The following is a 6,139-nucleotide window of genomic DNA, read 5'->3' on the forward strand; positions in this document are numbered from 1 at the left end:
GACTACAAAACCCCTACAATGTATTGTGAATACCTCTTCTCTAAGAAAGTGAACCAGGTTTTTCTATAAGATAATGTATCATATAGTTTTGTATGAATGACTACACAATCTTTTCTGTACCACTAAAATGTATTGTGAATACCTCTTTCAATTTTTTGTCTAAGAATGTAAATCAAATTGAGCTAAGTTGTTTACCATACTATACAATATCCTAATTAGAAGGATCACCCAAGCATGTTATTATTCTTATACAAGGGGATTTATTTTAAAAATCAATAGCACCTTGCTTTAATTAAAGTCTTCAGTGCACATGCATAATAGCATTAGTTGTGCAAATTCGAATGCAATGCAACATACAATGCCCAATTACACATTTCATATTGAAACAAACTCTCTCTCTTTAACTATAAGGTCACTGCTAAAAGACAATAATAACCTCACTTTCAAAAGTTTCATATTTTTTTTTTGACTCTACCTATTCATACTAGCACTACACAAGCTTTTGATGGCAAATGTGTAATGATCAAGAGACACAAGCTATTGTTGAGAAAATAGGGTTTCTTTTAGGAAAGAGATGCTTTGTACTATTTTATTCATATCATTGTGGCAAAACTTACATTACTAGAAAAGATTGTAGGAAACAATAAGCTTGTTGGCATTTAGCTTTAGGCGCACTCTAATCTAGATTTTAACATGTTGATTTGCACAATCATTATGATATGATGCATTTTCAAAAGATTCCAAGTAGTATGGCTATATAGATTTTATTAAAACATATGGCAATAAAAGAGCACTCATGTCTTAATGAGCATGTAGATTTAGTGGCCCATAACAGAAGGAAAGGAGATTTTTAGAAGCAATAAATCATATTGAGAGAAACCAAACTAGGACAAGTACCTTCATATAGATGCGCAATACTCAATGGCGCATTTATGGATAGGCATACGGTTGGGCGTCGTTGGCATGTGATTCAAAAGCACAACATGAAATTAGGCACAAGTTTTCCCCTGCCACGTGTCACTCTCTCTCCGTTGCTCCTCATATGATCATGTGGCAAGGGTTACAAAGGGACAGATTGTTCAGGGGTTGGGGCAAAGGGGTTGGGGCAATGCCGCAGTAACGCACGAGTGAAGAACTAGTATAATATTATGCTACCAATGACATGTAGCTCGAGATTAAAAAGTTGCATTCTCAAAGTCATCATGGGTGCATTGCAACTGAGATGGCCATAGAGGGTAATACATCCTATTTATTAGTCTCCAATGGAGATGAAGTAGTCTCCAATGAAGATGAAGAGGGATGCTTGACATTCCACAAAAAAAAGAAGTGTTGGGAGTAATGAGGATCACGTTGGCTGCAAATGTCCCACGCGCTCACCATGGCTTCTGCTTTTGGGTTCACTCTGTTGTCCCTGTGTGGCCGGCCGGAGCAAGAGAGGCAGAATGCTGGCGTTGAGGAGGGCGGTGACGGCCCACGATCCCATGCCGTTGCAGCCCTCGCGCCTGAAATGGAGGCGGAGGAGGCCAGCAGACGCGAAGACCATGAAGGAAAACTGGGCGATACGGCAGTGTTTCACCAAGCGCTGCCGGGGCGGCGCTTTGGCGATGCTGGCCAGAAACAGGTGGAGGTAGACCACCATGTAGAGGCCGGTGTCGGCGAGGATGGCCAAGATCTGCAGAGATTGGGAGAACTCCAGCCATAGGAAACAGGTCATGACTACAAGCGCTTGCTTCAGGGTGCGGCCGACGCCCAAGGGCCTCTTCTGCAGGATGATGATCACGTTGTCCAGAAACTCGTAGTATTTGGAGAGATAGAAGACGTACGACCAGAAGAAGACGCGGCCGACGGGGCGCGTCCCCAACGGGAAGCAGAGCATCCACTCCACCGTCGTCTTAGAGCGGCGCCAGAACCAGCGCGTTTCTTGGATCTCCACTTGCGCCGCCAGCAAGCAGCCCACAAACATGCAGCAGGAGCCCAGCAGCAAGGACAGATTGTAGAGCGCAGGGAAGGGGCCCAACGGCAGAGGCGTGCGCTTGAAGAGGAGGAGAAAGCGCAGGAAGATGATGAGCAAGAAGTAGGAGAGGAGGGCCAAGAAGAGGAAGGGCCAGGAGGCGCCAAGAACGCTGTTGTCCCAGCGGAAGGTGGCCACGGCGGGGTGGTCGGCGGCCCAGTAGCGGAGGCTGAGGGGCGGCGTCATCAGCGGCTTCTTCTCATGGAGGGAGGGTTGGGGGCTGAGGCAGCGCGGGCAGATAAAGAAGAAGAGGACGAGCAGCCGCCAAATCGCCTCCTCTGCTGTGGTCGGCGCCTCGGCGGTCCGCCGCCCGCTGCCCCCTAACACGCTTTCCTTGTGCGCCTTGCTTAGCTTTAATCATCCCTCCCTCGGTAGAATATCCTCAAAATGGCTCCATCACCCAACGAATATCCAATCCTTCATACCTTCCCAACACCTTACCACCTCTTTTATCAATGATTGTTCACACTTTCCAAAGCCACTTTCCTCTATAACCTAGCAATATGCATACATTTGATTATTCAAGTCAACAACTAAAATAGTGCCTCTCTTCTCTCCTCTATATCTCCGTATATTTAGTATATAAAGGAAGACTTTCACAAAGCTTCCCCGTGGCAACACTTCGGACGTTCCAGAAACAGCAAGGACACTTGACGAGGTCAGGGTAACATTTGAATTTGGCGGTTTGAAAAGACGTGCAACGCACGTGTCAGCCCACTAGTTCAAATTTAAAGTCTAGCTCTGCATAATAGAGCTATTTTCATATTCTGATGACAAAAGTAAATTCAAAAATAGAAGAGTCTTCACTCCTTACATCTTATAAATTAAATGGGTTTCGTATTAAAACTTGGAAGTTTGGTATGTGCACTTGGTGTGTAGCTTGTTCAAAAAAAGCCCTCACTTTCTCTCATGACAAATACCCTTAATTTTGTAAACCACATTATATTGACTACCCCTAGCCTTCTATCACTTTATCATTAATTTTAGTGCTTGAGAAGTGTACAAAATAAGATGCATTTTTTCATACTATTAAACTCTTAAAAAATATTTTTAATATATATAGCAATTTTAAGAGCATATTATCCACATGTCCAAATTCAGGACAAAGCATATATAATGAATTTATACACCAAGAAACAAGGCTTTAAAATGTTTTATTTTTTTTATAAAACTTTATTTTAAGGTGCCCCAAGGCATATGTTATGTTTCGTTAGAAGACTTCAAAGTGAAATTCCTTGGCTAACTAGGCGATTAGCCATTCAATGTGAAAAAATGCATGTTTTTGGGGTTACAAAAGGTTGCCTAGCCAACCCAAACTAGGCACCCTTAGCATACAACCATGCACTTGAGCCCACAAGTAGAAAGATGCATAAAGGACTAATCAAGTAGATACTTCCACATGAAAACATATCAAGGTAATATTGAAAATGGGAGTGGGGGACAAAGTTCTATAGCCACTTATGGCTTGACTCCAAAACAAAGTTACATAGAAGATCCATGGACTAACAACACTTGCATGAAAATGAAAGGAAAAACTCCTATAGATACATGGAACTAAAAAGGACTTGCAAGGTGCACATGAGAAATATCATGAAGATGTGGAAAAATCATCTCCAAGTGAACCACATTAAAGTCAAGATCATTGCACCCTTTAATGGTGCTAAGAGTAGAAAAATGGGATGCCCCCAATAAAAAAGAAACTTAAAGGATGTACAATCATGGTTGGGAATCCAAAGTGCGTAATTAATATTTTAGGGAGTACAATAAGAAATCAATTAGACATTTGCTAGATTCATAGTGGGTTGTTTTGTACCATCTCCCACTTGCATTTGTAAAGATTCTTAGGTAGATTCCAAGGCTTTTATTTTAACACTTTCTTTTACAATACATGATTGACTCTAAGGTCATTTGGGCTCTTACACCTTTGGCTAAATGGCTCCTCCATTTAATGTGTAATACTTGAAATACATCCATCCCTCTAACATAGGGATTTAACCTATTTTGATACATAAATTTTCACCATTTAATAATGGGTGATGCTTTTTACAAGCAGGGTTGGAGGCGGGCTAAAGGCCTTTGGTGCTTTAGAATTCCCAATCATTCTTGAGTAAGGTTTACCTTTTTCGTTGAGGTTGAGACAAGCTCCCCTTCTTCCTCTCATTACTTGCAAAGTTGACTTGAGTCTTCTTTTTGAAGAAGCAATCCTTCTCAAGTGATTGCTCTTGTCATAGTAGTTGCAATTAAGCTTGCCCTTTACTTTGAATGGACCTTTGTTAGGCCCTTTGTGGAAGCTTTTGTTGGAGAAGTATGGTGAGTTGAAATCTCCCCTTCTTGCTTACTCTAGAACTTTCTCTCTTCTTCTTGGAGTGAGGTAATTACCCCTTCCAATGTTGGATATGGAATGTTCTTCAAAGTAATAACAATGTTGCCCATAGATGTCATCATGCATGCGCTTGAGTAGCATGGTTATGAGATCATCATAAAAAACACTGGTACACCAATGGCTAATAGTTGGTTCATGAGGCTTTTCATATGATTAATATGAATGGCATCATGTGGTTTCGTTTTTACTTCAAAGAATTCAAAATTCAATGCCTTCTTTGAATTCTTTCCCTTTGCCCAAATAGCTTTTCAAGCTTCTCCCATGCATGAAAAGATGATTGAAGATCTGAAATATGATGTATATAATTGTCACTCAAAGCTAATAATAATGAAGAATTCTTTATCATCCCTTGTAGCTCATGCAATTTTGACCGCTCTCTAGTGTTTGGCTTTCTTTCCTTTCCATTTGCTACATTTCATATATTTTCTCTCATTAAATGATATATTATCTTTCTTTGCCATGTATGGAATCCATTTTCATCAAAGCTAATGCAATAATGGAGAATGCTTTGTTATTCCTTATATTATAAGGAATGATATATTATCTTTATTTGTGCCATGTATAAGTAGATTGGCTTGCACATCCAATAAAGCACGCTATTTGTGAAGAAGTCGACATATTTGTAAAAGTGGACACTATTTTGAGCCCCACAAGTTATTTCAAGTGCTATGATTTAAATACACTAAGAGGAAACATGTGCTCACTCTTGTGTGGAGGCAAATTAGACCCAATCTTATGTTATGTGCAATTTTCTATTTTATGCTTTGTAGTACTTTGCAATTATTTTAGTGGGTCCTTTTCCCCCTCGAATAGTGGTATCATAGATAACATTAATTGCAAAGTATTTACTACAAAGCATAGAATAGGAAATTGCACATAACACAAGATTGGGTCCAATTTACCCTCACACAAGAGTGAGTCCACACTTTCTCTTGGTGTATTAAAATCATATTACTTGAAATAACTCGTGGGGCTTAAAATAGTATCCACTTTTACAAATATGTCAACTTCTTCAAAAATAGCTTGCAATCTACTTAAAAATAGGTGTAAACCTTGAACCTTATAAATGTGTACATCTCTTGTAAAATTAAATATGCACAAGGGAGCTTTCACATGTCCCAACAATAAATATATACATCGATAATAAATATGGACGACACCCAAAATGAAATAATGGCATGCATTGTCACAAAAATCAAATAATATTTACCGACACCCAAAATCAACTGTCTCAAAATCTTTGTGACCACCACCACGAGCTCGCCTCCATTATTCAATCCAAGGATCTGCACTTACACCAACTATTTTAATCAATAAATAAATTAATTGATTAAAAGTATAAATTATCTTACAAAAAACATAATATCAAGACGATGCAACAATACTTCCACACATATAGAATCAACCACATACTCGTAAAGTAAGCTATGATTTGCAAGATTTAGAAAGGCATCTCAATCTAAACCTGTTTAGGAGAATCCATAAATAATGGGAAACATGGGAATATAAATTCCATGAATTAACTCCTAAGGGTGACAAGCAAATGTTCTCAATTTGTCAAAAAATCATAAATAGTCATCATGGGCAAATCAAGGAGGGATAGGTAGCGAGCGAGGGCATAATCAGGTAGCCATTGAGATTCTTTGATGGGGTGCCCTTTATCCTTGACTAAATAATTGTGATAAATATTACCTTTTGTTGTTGTTGTTTGCTTATGATCTATAATAATTTTTGGTTTGATGATC

General features: G+C 39.4%; 1 pseudogene; it reads right to left on the bottom strand.

The window, feature by feature from the left end:
• Positions 1-847: 847 nt before the first annotated feature.
• On the bottom strand, positions 848-2,573 carry LOC147604613 (fatty acid elongase 3-like pseudogene; annotated as a pseudogene).
• Positions 2,574-6,139: the final 3,566 nt, after the last annotated feature.

Source organism: Cibotium barometz, chromosome 61, assembly GCF_041138505.1.
Source record: "Cibotium barometz isolate CiBa-2024 chromosome 61, ASM4113850v1, whole genome shotgun sequence".
In the NCBI taxonomy this organism is placed as follows: Eukaryota; Viridiplantae; Streptophyta; class Polypodiopsida; order Cyatheales; family Cibotiaceae; genus Cibotium; species Cibotium barometz.